Genomic DNA, 14,186 nt, shown 5'->3' with positions numbered 1-14,186 from the left:
TTTTTGTTTTTTTTTTTTTTTTTTACTTTTGCGGAAATGGAAATCTGTCATTAACGTCAGTCGTATTGGACTTTGGCTTTCCGTGTGAACATTTCGCTGTTATTCAATATATCTAGTTTTCGTAACAGGATTCCCTAGTGTGTGTACTATATATGGCTTCTCCAAAACAAAAGAAAATTAACTGTTATGACGTGTAACGCAGTGAAAACCTGTCCACGATCAAGAGAAACTAGCAGTGGTGAAGAAAAAGTACAAGAAAAATAGTGTTTAACTTCAAAGAAACCCACCGACTCTGAAGGGTAGCAGATTATACGAGTTATGGAAAAAAAATGTTAGATAGTTGTAAAGCTTATCAGTAGAGAAAAGGTAACAGTCACCGGACTGATGACGTCCTTGAATACCGAGCTCCCGAAAAAAGAAAAAAAAAAGTATATGCCTTTTGAAGGAAGGAACGGTGGTTGTAGAGGCAGCTAGAATGAAATATATATTCTTTCATCAATTGGGAGAAACTTGGAAATGTTCTGTAACCGGCATTTAATAGTGGTAGGAGCTCCACTTTTTTTACTAAAGCACGCCCTGTCCATTTCTGTGAATGAATTTGCACGTGAAGTGCGTGTTGGTGGTGGCTATCGCTCACTAACGAGGTCGTCATGCTTCATCTCAATAACTGAACAGAATTTGAAGCCTGTTTGAAATGATGACTATGGTTGAGTCGAGAATCGTCATTATTATGTCATTTTACTTTCATTATTGTCATTATGAACAATCACAGTCACGCCATGACAATTCTATTTATCCCTTGTCGCATGGAAATTACCATTTCTTCAGCAGGGATTCTTTGAATGGCATTTATTCCAGCTATGGAGTTTTTTTCTTTACCCAATAAAGTTTTTAACTGGTTTTTCAAAAAGATGTCAAGGCTTCCTTTTCATTCACTTATTGATTTTTGGTAGTAGGGTGTAACGTAAAATTTATATGCATTTCCACTAACTAACAGAAGGATTGAACGGACCGTACATAAATCACTTTGCCTCGCCTGTGAATCGAGTCCTGACCATTTTCTAATACGAAAGTTATCTTGAACTCTTGACCTCTTGACCTCTTGACCTCTTGACCTCGAGGTCAACAGAGGCACAATGAATTTTTCTGGAAATGGGCCCAGGCCGCTTTTTTCTATTGGGATCGACCGTTGGGCGTAAACGTATGTAAATACATGCAGATTTTCCCATTTAATGACTGATTAATAACTCAAAAGAACCGAAATGCTTGTGATGCCCAAATTTATGCTTTCCAAACATAAGCCTCTTTCAGATGTCCAGCTGCCTAATTTTGTCTCCCGAAAAATGGCCCAAGATTAATTCTGGGAAGATTGCCGATGCAAAAAGAACGAAATTAGTTTTATGTCTGAATTGGATATTACTTCATTGCATATTTTCAGCGACCAAGATTTAATCTCTGATGGAGTGGAAACTGTTCACATGACCCTGCACATTTAAGTATTCATACATTGTAGAGCTTCTGCAAATTAATGTTCTGAGGGAGCAGGATATCTTGCAAAGTCAACTGGTAATCTGGCGGTGCATGATTTGATTCTAATTTTTTATTCTGTGAACAACGTCAAGTATGGTGTGGGATTAAGAATATTACTCTCTCTCTCTCTCTCTCTCTCTCTCTCTCTCTCTCTCTCTCTCTCTCTCTCTATCAAATACACACATGCACACGCACAATCAAACGGGCTGAGTTAATTTATCAGAATATATAAAAGCACCATTGGTGATAATTATTTATTAAGTTATACAATTATTTTCAATAGTCGTTATAGTTGTGGTATTCTTAGTTTTTGCAAATACCAAATAGATTTGGGACTGTACCCAATAGGAAACAGAAAAAAAGGTGAATATTAACATGTAAATTTACGACGGAGAGGAGAGAAAAATGATTATGAATGCAGAATGAAATACAGGTGTACTTAGAAAGTGCACAGCAGTGCAATGTTTCGAAGTAGAGCGAAATCAAGTGGGGAACCAAGCAACTAAGAAACTTTTACTTGTGTTATGCATAACTGATAATTCAAAACTTGAATAGAGCCCATGAATTAGTGGTAAATTTACCTAACCGAATCCAGTTTTTCCAAATGTCCCTTCTTTCCTTGATGCAGCTGTAAATTTCCCAGTGTCTAGCATCATTATGCCATTCAGTTATGCGTGCAGAACTCTGCCAATCGATGTTCGTACTATTTGCCCACCACAATCCTATGATCGGGTATTAGGGTACAATACCGAATGGCCAGCCTCTACCGTAGCGCAACCACTTTCCCGAAGAAAGTATTTTAACACGTCCTATAACCCAGGATAAAAATTAGTCAAGAGCCAACGTCCGTCAAAGCAACACCTCGAGACCACTGCTTAAATCTCGAGGCAAGTTTTTTCTTCTAAGTCACAAATTAAGGCTATAATTTTCGATTTTCGGGAAGATGGTCGCGCTATGGTACAGGCCGGGCAATCGGTATTTTACCATTTCCGAAAAAGAGATTATCGATCAAAGATGTGGGTATGGGTATGGAGGGCATGGGTATAGATATTGGTATGGTACAGATATGGGTACCAGTGTGGGTATAGGTATCGTTATCGGATTTATGCTTTATGATGAAATAAAATGTGCTGAGATTGAGTACTGTTCATAAAATGTTTATAGATTTATAAGGAAATCATTCCCTGGGACCTCGACTCCCTCGTGGAAAAACGACAGTGCCCCTCCCCCTTTCTCCTATGCTTCCCTCCTCCATTCCCATCCCTTGTCCCTCTCCCTTCCCTCTTCCCTTTTCTATGTTTTATGATGTTTGCATACAACCGGAAGGGCATGGGAGTGGTATGGTATAGGTATGGATATGGGTATGAGTATGGAATGGATATGGGTATGGGTCTGGGTATAGGTGTAGGTATGGGTATGGGTCTGGGAATAGGTATGGTTACGATAAGGATATAGGTATGTGTATTGGTACGGGTATGACAAAGCAGGGCTTTTTAAGAGCACTTGGACAAAGCAACAGTTTTATTACTCTTAATAATTGCTTCAGGATGAAGGTGTATATGGCTGGTTCCTCTCTCTCTCTCTCTCTCCTTTAATGCTTACTTTTTCCTATGCTAAATATAACGCGAAGTTGCACGTCTCATTGGAGTTATGCTTAAACAAAAAGTTAACCCTTGTAATATGCGGTCGTTATTCGTAATAGTTTGCAATTGCTTTCATGAGATCTGTGTTCTTTGAACGTTAAGCTCGAAATTCATGTTAAGATCAGCGACTGGAAGTCGATCTTTTGGAATCGGATATAAAATATGCTAACTCATAGGCAACAGCAGTTAAATATAAGCTTTGTGATAGGATTGGAAAAATATACAAATTGCTGAAACACTACTAGAAGCCGGTATAAAGGTGTTTCTTTTAAATGAACCTGTACGGAAGTGTCTGTTATGTGAGAGAAATGGTTAATAAAGTTAAAAATAACAGTCACAATTACTTTGACTCATTCAGGATTTTGTTTTTTCACATGATGCCACTGGGGCCAATATTGACAGCCCATCAAGAGATTGGATGGGTCTTTTTCCATTATGCAGGAACTGGGTTTTATGTATCGTTTCATTGTTTATTCTGTATCGCTTATGTTTCGTTGCTCTTCTTGATGCACGGATTCAAATGGTTTTAAAATATGCAGAGGGAGTTTTTCAAATCCATTTGTTTGACCCCGGGTAGCGGGGCTCTCTCTCTCTCTCTCTCTCTCTCTCTCTCTCTCTCTCTCTCAAAATTGGGAGAAGATTGAGACAATGATGGGTAAACAACTTAACCACCGACAACGTGAGAAATTCATTGTGACAGAGAGAGAGACAAAGAAAGAATAATCAGCAGGTAATTATTGGAAGTATTTTGCTGGAATACTTCAAGAAGATTCCTAAGCTGATGGAATGAATTATGGGCCTGTTGTTTTACGTGATGTTGTCAAGTTTTGAAACCGTAGGTGGCAGTTAAAACGAGCAACTTTTTGTCTGTCTGAGGATTTGGTTTTATTCAGAGGTTTGTTTTTCTGGGTTATTCGTAAATCTACTTTTTTTAATAAGTGTCAGAGTATTTTATTTTGGCTGAAGAAAACTTTTAGAGAATCGAAAATATCTGCTCACACACCGTGAACTTTCGCTATATGACGTTCACAAATTATAACAACAGCGTTGGTTTAAACATACCTTATTGAAATTTCTCTTGGAGTCCCTCGAAAGCTGACCAGTTACGTTCCTGGTCTATTTTCAGACACCTTCCTTCCCGGGTTTGAAAGACGTACCTTTCATACTTCTCAAGCTCTTACGGTCGAGTCCAGTTTCTTTCTTCAGATTCTTTTTCAACAGTGTGTATTATTATGTTCGGAGTCTTCTTTGGAGTTATTTATTTGTTTCCCTTACTAATTACTAAATTACTAATGATATGTTGAGAGGTAGAGGCTCAAGCACAAAGGGATTTGAATACTGGACCTAGTGTAAAGATTCAGTTGACGAAGAATGCAATTTACAAGGCAAATCTATCGGCAAACGAGCTAAATTCAGATAAATTCTAAAATAGATAAGAAAAGGCGTAGCCGTGGACAGGCGCTCATAAAATGATTCTGAAATCTGAAGAAAATAATTGGGCATAAATGTAAGAATACAAATAAAGACAAATGAAACACCAGAAAATCAGAAGCGGAGTTACTTATGAAAGACGGGGAAGACTTGCAAAAATATGAATAGACACGGTCGTAAAGAAGGTGAAAGGTTGAATGCTTAAACAGACTGTAATTACAAAAGAGTGGAAGCAATGTACCCAAAAATCCATGACATTCTATCATTGCAGCCATTGCATACCTAGGCATTTTCATCCTCGGAGAAAATGGAAATAAGTGTGTCATCGGAATTACAAAGATCGCTGTCCAGTACCTGACCGCCTGGTTAACACTCCTCCAGAAACGTTGAGAATTGTCATATTATAACCTCAGTTTTATGCAGTAATGACATTTGAATTTTGTGAATAATTATGGATGCAATTTATAAGGATTAGGACGAGGAAAATGGTTAGCCTTAGTTGACGCAAAGGTTTTAATAATTGTTACAGTAATTGATAACGATATGGAAAGTATAGAGGTTAAATGAATGATTTAACGAAGTTGAAAGTAATGCGATAAATGGAAAAGTCAGATGTATTTTTCTATCAAAGGAAACTGAGTGAAGAGAGAATCGATGATATTGATGATGCCACTGACCTCTGATTTTTTTTTTATCACTGGTCATTCTCTGTTACTTATGCAAACTAGATTTTATGAAAATACCGCGATTCTTGCTAGCGTTTGACGATACAAATCATGTTATTTCTTAATTAAAGCGTTATTTAAAAAAAAAAAAATTTATTCGTGAGGGGTGTCTCATGCAAGGTTGTGACATTTCACATTGAACGCCTTTTTCACTTCATAAGTGTATCATATCTAGGTGCACTGGGAAACATAACACTGGAGATCTCATTCGTTATATGTGTTTTCTTCTTAGTTATGCGAGTCATAAGGTTGGTAATCATAATATGACCACAGTAGATTAATGTATGTAATGGACGAGAATCGAAAGTCCTTGCAGCGGTACTCCATTGTTTCACTTCCTTTGTGGTTTTCGCCTTTATTTTTTTCATCACGATCTAAATTTTCGTGATTCAGTTATATATATATATATATATATAATATATATATATATATATATATATATATATATATATATATATATATTATGTATGTATAATGTGAGTGTGTGTATAGTATATATGTTTATTATGTGTGATTTCATTCGACTACCAATGATTAATATAATATATATATATATATATATATATATAATATATATATATATATATATGTGTGATATTATATATATATATATATATATATATATATATATATATATATATATATATAATAAGCGAATTCCACAGGAAAATGATAGTCAGAAATCCAAGCGCTTTCGTCTTTACTCAGACATTGTCAAGGATTTAATGAGGTACAATTGGAGAGAAAGGTCTCAGGTACAACACAAGATCAAGAATACCAGATCCTTGACAATGTCTGAGTAAAGACGAAAGCGCTTGGATTTCTGACTATCATTTTCCTGTGGAATTCGCTTATTTATGAAGTCACGTGCATCTACTGTGATTTTATATATATATATATATATATATATATATATATATATATATATATATATATATATATATATAGATATATGATATATATATATATATATATATATATATATATATATATATATATATATATATATATATATATATATATATATATATATATATATATAATTTATAAACAATAATTTTGATGCTAATCATTTCTTTAAACGTCTCACAGAATTTGTTACTCTTCTGTTTGAATTATATTTTGTTCCTGCTGATAATTTTGTCCACCTGACGCAGCCATTCATATTCGGAGAATATAATGACTGACCGGAATACATTTCAGATGTTTGGCCATTTTTCTCATTCATGAAATTCGCTTTTGATAAATATTGAGTCATCAGTGCTAATATACATTATTTCTGGTTATGAATTTTTGTGATCGGAATATCCAGCTGTCTGGAATGCATAATTTATAGCTCAATAGATTTGATTCGATGGCATGACGTAATTTACGAAATTGCTTCCTCCCCACCCCCTCCTCTCTCTCTCTCTCTCTCTCTCTCTCCTCTCTCTCTCTCTCTCTCTCTCTCTCTCTCTCTCTCTCTCTCTCTCGCATAACATGTCAGGAAGTTGCACTTATCTATCTATAATTTTCTGCAGAGCTTTCTCAATCAAAGAATTCAGGGGTAGAGTCTTTCATTACTACTGTTTCCGTTCTTTAGCTTATTGTCTCATTCCATTTTTTTTTGTTTTTTTGTTTTACGAATCCAGAAGTTCATGAAGTTCTTGAAGCTATGCACGATTATGATTAGGTCAGTAATATCCTTATTATTTTGGATATTCTCGAAATGTCTTAGCTTCATTCTTTCAGTCAAATACCTTGAAATGTGAAGTTGTCCCTTAAAAGTAGATGATGATCTGAAGTCGTTGTCAGCCATCGGTTGAAGCTCCCTCCTGTTCACTGCCATTAATTGAAGTTGTTGTCATGGATGTCAATAACCCACGTTCTTCATTTTCAGTTGATAAAGATTAGATTTCGTATTTGTGTACAGTTAAATTTAATGTTAATATAGGTTTTATGTATACAGTGAATTATTTAAGGAATAGAGTAAAACTGACAATGAGAGCTGGTCGTGTAATTATCTATGAGCAAGGTCTAAAATAAATTCCAAGTGGATAAAAGCAGTACTGCTTCAAGTGGTCGAAGATGAAAGCAGCCAAGAGAAAATAGTCGGGCTGCTATAGCCGTGACATATGGTCACGGCTTTTAGTTCTCTTCGCCTCTATTCCTCTTTTCCTCCCATTTTTCTTTCACTTCACTCCTACAAGATAACGGGCGTTTACATGAAATTGTGCTGCTGTTAGGGCGTCTAGAGAGACCAAAACATAACAACTACAACAACAACAACACCCCCACCGCCCTCCCTTCTGGATCCCTTGTTTTCGTTGGGCCTTCATTCGGCGTGAGCAGGAGACACAAATCTTCTTATCAAGAGACCACCGGATAATTATATGTTATACATTTCCCTTATACGTCGTTAGCACGGCCTTTTTGTTTCGTGATATTGCTTATAATTTTCCATTTCCCGGTCAAGCGTTTCCGTTGAGATAATCTCTCTGGAGTCATTCAGTGAGAAGATAGCACTTATTTATCTTTGATAATTAAGTGCTCAGGTCTTTATAGTGTTCAGCCATCATTAATCTCCAAATACGCTCCTTTTGATGATTTTCGACTTTCTTGTCATGCTATTAGGAGATTTCAGAGGTAAAGAGGTGGTTCGAGTTCCTGTTTATATATATATTAGTATTTATTATAATTATATATATATCATATATGATGTATATATATTATAATATATCTAATATATATATCTATTATATATATATATATATCCGATATATATATATTTGTATAATATTATATATATATATCATATGTATATATCTATCATTAATATATTATCATAGAGTAATATTTGTATCATATCATAGTGTAGACGCTGCATACATATTATAGAGATAATCAGATATAGGGTAGAGTAGTATATATATTAGATGATATATATATATATATAGATATTATATATTATAGTATAATAGATATTTATCTGGTATATATATATATATGATATATATATATATATCATATATAGATATATATATATATCTGTATATATATATATATATATATATAGTAATATATATATATATATAGATATATAGATATATATATACGGTAAAGATATATATATATATATACATATATTATATATATCGTATTATATATATAATATATATATATATATATATATATATATATATGTGTGTGTATATATCATTCGAGCTACAAATGTCCTTTAATATCTAATTCGCTCTACCTCGGAATTGATATATTTTCATATATGTACCGAGGGGGAATTTCCCCTCGGTACATATATAAAATAAAATTATCACTTCCGAGGTAGAGCGAATTAGATATTAAAGGACATTTGTAGCTCGAATGATTTATATGAATCACGGTATATATATATATATATATATATATATATATATATATATATATATATATATATATATATATATATATATAGAGGTATAAGCCACGAAGGAAAAATAAACAACGGAGTTTTTCCTTTGTGGCTTATACCTTTATTTATGGATTTATCACGTTCCAAACATTCGTGATTCAGTTATACACACACACACACACACACACACACACACATATATATATATATATATATATATATATATATATATATATATATATATATATATATATATATATATATATATATATATATATATATATATATATATATATATGAATTATTATTCCAGTATGGATTATTGTTAATTATTGTCAGTTCAGTGCAATTAAATTTTTGTACTATTTAATGAATTTGGTTTTATATAACATTCAATTAATGCATGTCTAATTTTCTCATTGCTAATTTTTTAAATATTGGACGTATAGCGAAAATGCATTTGTAGCTGCTAACAATTTATGGCGTATGTAATTAAACTATATTACGTAGAGAGTTTTATGGCCAAATAATGTCATACGCCCACTGAAGTGACAGTTATTCAACTCCCAAAAACCGTTGTCCATGTGAACCGATATGAAATATTGAAAACATCTATTCGGCACCTAATTTTTCTTTTAGATAATAGTTTTACGGTATTCATTTGGTCACTGTAGTTTGGAGAGAGAGAGAGAGAGAGAGAGAGAGAGAGAGAGAGAGAGAGAGAGAGAGTACGACTACTTCATACACCCTTTGCATGTGTATTATATATATAGTTCGTGGCCTCTGTTATTCCTTGGATATAAAGTTAGATAAAAATCATGTATGCAATCAGAGAAATGCTCCTCAACACGAATTTTTGGTATGGGAAACGGTATTTCTGTTTTTGTCGGAGCACCATTCCCTTCTTTACAGAGAAAGGATATCTAGCAAAAACCAGGCATTTATTGTGGGCGCAAAGAGATTAAAGTGTAATGGCGAAATTTCATGGGGAAAAGTTTTCTTATAATGTATTACAGATGAATTTAATATTAGTTCCGGATAAAATTCTATTGACTCAAGACTTTTCTTGGAAAATCTTAATGGCTAATTAGTTTTAAATACGGTTCAATCTTGTTAACACGGTTGTCCGAAAATTGCCTTAAGACATCATAAAAGCAATAATTTCTCTTTACAAACAATAATGTTAAAATTTATTATTTCTAAAATATTTATATATGACCAAGCATTGCTTTTTGAGAGTAGCTACTAGGGCAATGAAAGGATGTTTTATTAATTACTCTTAATAATTGCTTCATGATGAAGCCATATATGGCAGGTTCCTGTCTTCACCAAGTCTTTGTAAGAATAAATTTAATACTCTCTCTCTCTCTCTCTCTCTCTCTCTCTCTCTCTCTCTCTCTCTCTCTCTCTCTCTCTCTCTCTCTGTACAAAGTTAATTCCATCCATCAGGCAAATAGGTTACCAAAGACGAATAGGGAGCCTGAACATGTATGGCTTAGAAACACGACGATTGCGAGGACAACTAATAGAAACATTCAAAATACTGAAAGGCATAACAAAAGTCGACAGTAACCAATTTACGTTAAACGAAAACCAGACAAGAAATAACGGATGGAAACTAGAGCTGAAGAGATACAACACATCCCATTGTGGGAACTTCTTTACATATAAGATATGTGACACATGGAATGTAATGGCGAAATTTCATGGGGAAAAGTTTTCTTATAATGTATTACAGATGAATTTAATTTTAGTTCCGGATAAAATTCTATTGACTCAAGACTTTTCTTGGAAAATCTTAATGGCTAACTAGTTTTAAATACGGTTCAATCTTGTTAACACGGTTGTCCGAAAATTGCCTTAAGATATCATAAAAGCAATAATTTCTCTCTTTACAAACAATAATGTTGAAATTTATTATTTCTAAAATATTTATATATGACCAAGCATTGCTTTTTAAGAGTAGCTACTAGGGCAATGAAAGGATGTTTTATTAATTACTCTTAATAATTGCTTCATGATGAAGCCATATATGGCAGGTTCCGGTCTTCACCAAGTCTTTGTAAGAATAAATTTAATACTCTCTCTCTCTCTCTCTCTCTCTCTCTCTCTCTCTCTCTCTCTCTCTCCATCTCTCTCTCTCTCTCCTCTCTCTCTGTACAAAGTTAATTCCATCCATCAGGCAAATAGGTTACCAAAGACGAATAGGGAGCCTGAACATGTATGGCTTAGAAACACGACGATTGCGAGGACAACTAATAGAAACATTCAAAATACTGAAAGGCATAACAAAAGTCGACAGTAACCAATTTACGTTAAACGAAAACCAGACAAGAAATAACGGATGGAAACTAGAGCTGAAGAGATACAACACATCCCATTGTGGGAACTTCTTTACATATAAGATATGTGACATGTGGAATAAAATGCCACAAGAAGTTGTAAACGGCAACAGTGTGGAAGAGTTGAAAAGAAAGCTAGACAAAATCATGAGGACACTGTGAATGAAAAGTAAAACCTGCTTCTAGAGATAAGTGAGCACATGATGTTTCCTCGGATGTACTAAAAAGCCTTCGAGATATACTAATCCTTGGGTCTCTGTAACTCTCTCTGTAACACAGGTCTTCCCACCCAGCAGTGTTGCTGTATAAGTCACATCATGTTACAGTTTCGGTTCTACAAACGCCAAGTTCAGGAAAAAGAGACCTTATATCGGCACAGAGTGCTATTAACACTTAAATGTTGGTAAAATAATTATATAAAGACATTTTCCATCTTTCATTGTTTGCTTTGCTTAGTGTACTTTTTAGATGTTGATCTTATATTTGCTAACAAGCCCTTATATCTTGGTATTCTAAATATGAACTGTTTTTACATTTGTGAACATGAGCAAATATATTGGAGTTAAAACTTTCTCAAAAAGATTCGACTCTCTCTCTCTCTCTCTCTCTCTCTCTCTCTCTCTCTCTCTCTCTCTCTCTCTCTCTCTCCGTAGGAGGGTAATTCCGTCAGTGTACCTTATTCGGTGAAATGTAGACATTACTTAAGATTCTTTGCAGCGTCCGTTTGGCCCCTAGCTGCAACTACTTTCATTCCTTTTACTGTACCTCCATTCATATTCTCTTTCTTCCATCTTACTGTCCACCCTCTCCTAACAATTGTTTCATAGTGCAACTGCGAGGTTTTCGACCTGTAATACCTTTCAAACCTTCTACTGATAATTTCCGTTTCAGCGCTGAATGGCCTTAGTCGTCCCAGTGATTGGGATTATGCTAAATATCTGTATAAATCAAATCAAATCTCTCTCTCTCTCTCTCTCTCTCTCTCTCTCTCTCTCTCTCTCTCTCTCTCTCTGTGACAATTTGCCTGGGATTGATCTCTAAAATTGTTATTCATATTCATCACCTGCTAAACCAGCAGATTCTAAATCCTATTAATGCGCGCAGCAACGTTCTAATTTTCTTGAAGCTCCACCGGTGTTTGTTTATCCGTTTATTTTCACCTCCATTTCCTAACTGGATGTAAGAAATCAATTGTAAATATCCACACAACTCAGATTTTGCCCTAGAGCATTTAATTGTCGAGTAATTTGTCTTTGTTCTCATTTGCTTCAAGTTTTTCTGTGGAAGCAGAATTCTTGCCTACCGCGTGAATGGTTCCCCGACTTTCGATTGTTTTAAATTTTCCATAATGGTTTTGGCTTCATTCAGCTGTTTTCATATTTCACGATGATTATCTCATTGTTTGTCTCTGTATCTTCTATGTATTCTCCAAGTCGTTTTATATTTTTTTCTCACCCTTTTTTTTCTGTATGCAGTGCATATGACCCCCGTTACTCTTGTTACAGTAAAAAAATAGACAGACATGTTATTTCCCGTGAAGGTAAAGCGTCTTGTGTTAAAGGAAGCGATCATTATATTATTGCCTCTCGTTGAGAAAATGGGAAGTGTCTTGTTTTTATGGGGTTTTTGTAATGGAGGAGAACGTCGGTGAGGAAGGGATAGTAAAGAAAGATGCTCAGCCGCTTCTCATGAAATAGAGAGATTGGTGACAGAAATTGAAAGGGTATCTTCTTATTTATTTATCCGTTTGCCATCTTAATGAAAGGCGATACAACTAGAGTACATAATTCCATGTTTAATTGTGGATTAATCGCCGGCTATATTTAATTTTAGCAATTATTTGTGGGCTAGGCTAGAATATGATGAAAAATGTGAAAATGAGTGGAAGTCACGCTTTCAAGCATTATGCATGTTATAGTGGAAGATTATCATACACAATTGCGTGGCGCCTTTGCTCCATGTTCGGCACTTATCTGTTATTGGCTCCAGTGTTTATCAGTGGACCGTTTTTAATGAAGATCATAAATCGTTATCATTCACCTATTATAATTGATCATAATAATTTATATATTTAAATGTCATTAGGGCGTTGAATAATCCTGATGGGATCCGGTGCTTGGTCCTCACGACCTAAATTCCATAATCAGTAATTCACAGGAAAGCCTTCAAATGCGAACTTCCATTGTGCATTCCATGCAGTAGTGTGGCCGCGATTTGTGCATGACGTTCTGAAGGCAAATTCTTAAGCCTCTAATTGTATTATGGAAACACCAGTCATCGACGGTTATCATCCGATTTAACTGTATTGACGTTTTTCCATTTTGTCGCAAAAGAGAGAGAGGATAAGGAAAAGCTATGTCCTCCCACTGATAACTGAAAAGTTACTGCTGAGATCACGTAGGATAGGTTTTCGTGGGCTAGTGTCACAATATCATTGGTCATCACTTTCTCCTCTCTAAACTTTCACCGTTCTTGGTTGATTCGTTTGGCTCCGAGAGCGAGAAAAAGAGACAAGAGAGACAGAGACCGATAGAAGAGGAGTTTTCTTCTCACGTCACTCACGCATGTAAAATATGCTTGTTGTAGCATGACGGTGGGGAGCTATATATTGATATTGCTCTCTCTCTCTCTCTCTCTCTCTCTCTCTCTCTCTCTCTTATGCCTGTTTCCCTTGTAGTTTTCATTCTTCTACGTTTAATTCTTCCCTTTCCTTTATTCATAAGTTGCCTGCTATGCTATTTTGACCTTTGTATCCGGGATGCAAGATGAAATATTTTGTTGGTATGTCGGAGAATCTGTTTATATTTTGAACTTAACTAACTGTTGTTCCATACGGGATACGTTAGCATAATAAGATACTCGTACTGATTCTTTATTAGGGTATTTGGTAATCCTGTACTTAGTAACTAGACATGTTTGTTTTACATTACAACATCATCTTATTGTTTTTTAAAGCTTCATTCACCTCAAAGTCATTGAAACTGTAGAAGATTTCTTCTCCGTTATCGAGTTTTTTTCCCGCTTATATTAATCTGTTTTTCCCTCAAACTCTCTTCCCAGAGTTTATCTCGTAACTGCATTGTATTTTCAGAGGTTTTTCCATTTTCCACATTGTAATTCACTCCCT

Source organism: Macrobrachium nipponense, chromosome 3, assembly GCF_015104395.2.
Source record: "Macrobrachium nipponense isolate FS-2020 chromosome 3, ASM1510439v2, whole genome shotgun sequence".
Classification (NCBI taxonomy): domain Eukaryota; kingdom Metazoa; phylum Arthropoda; class Malacostraca; order Decapoda; family Palaemonidae; genus Macrobrachium; species Macrobrachium nipponense.
Note: the sequence above shows the minus strand (reverse complement) of the source record.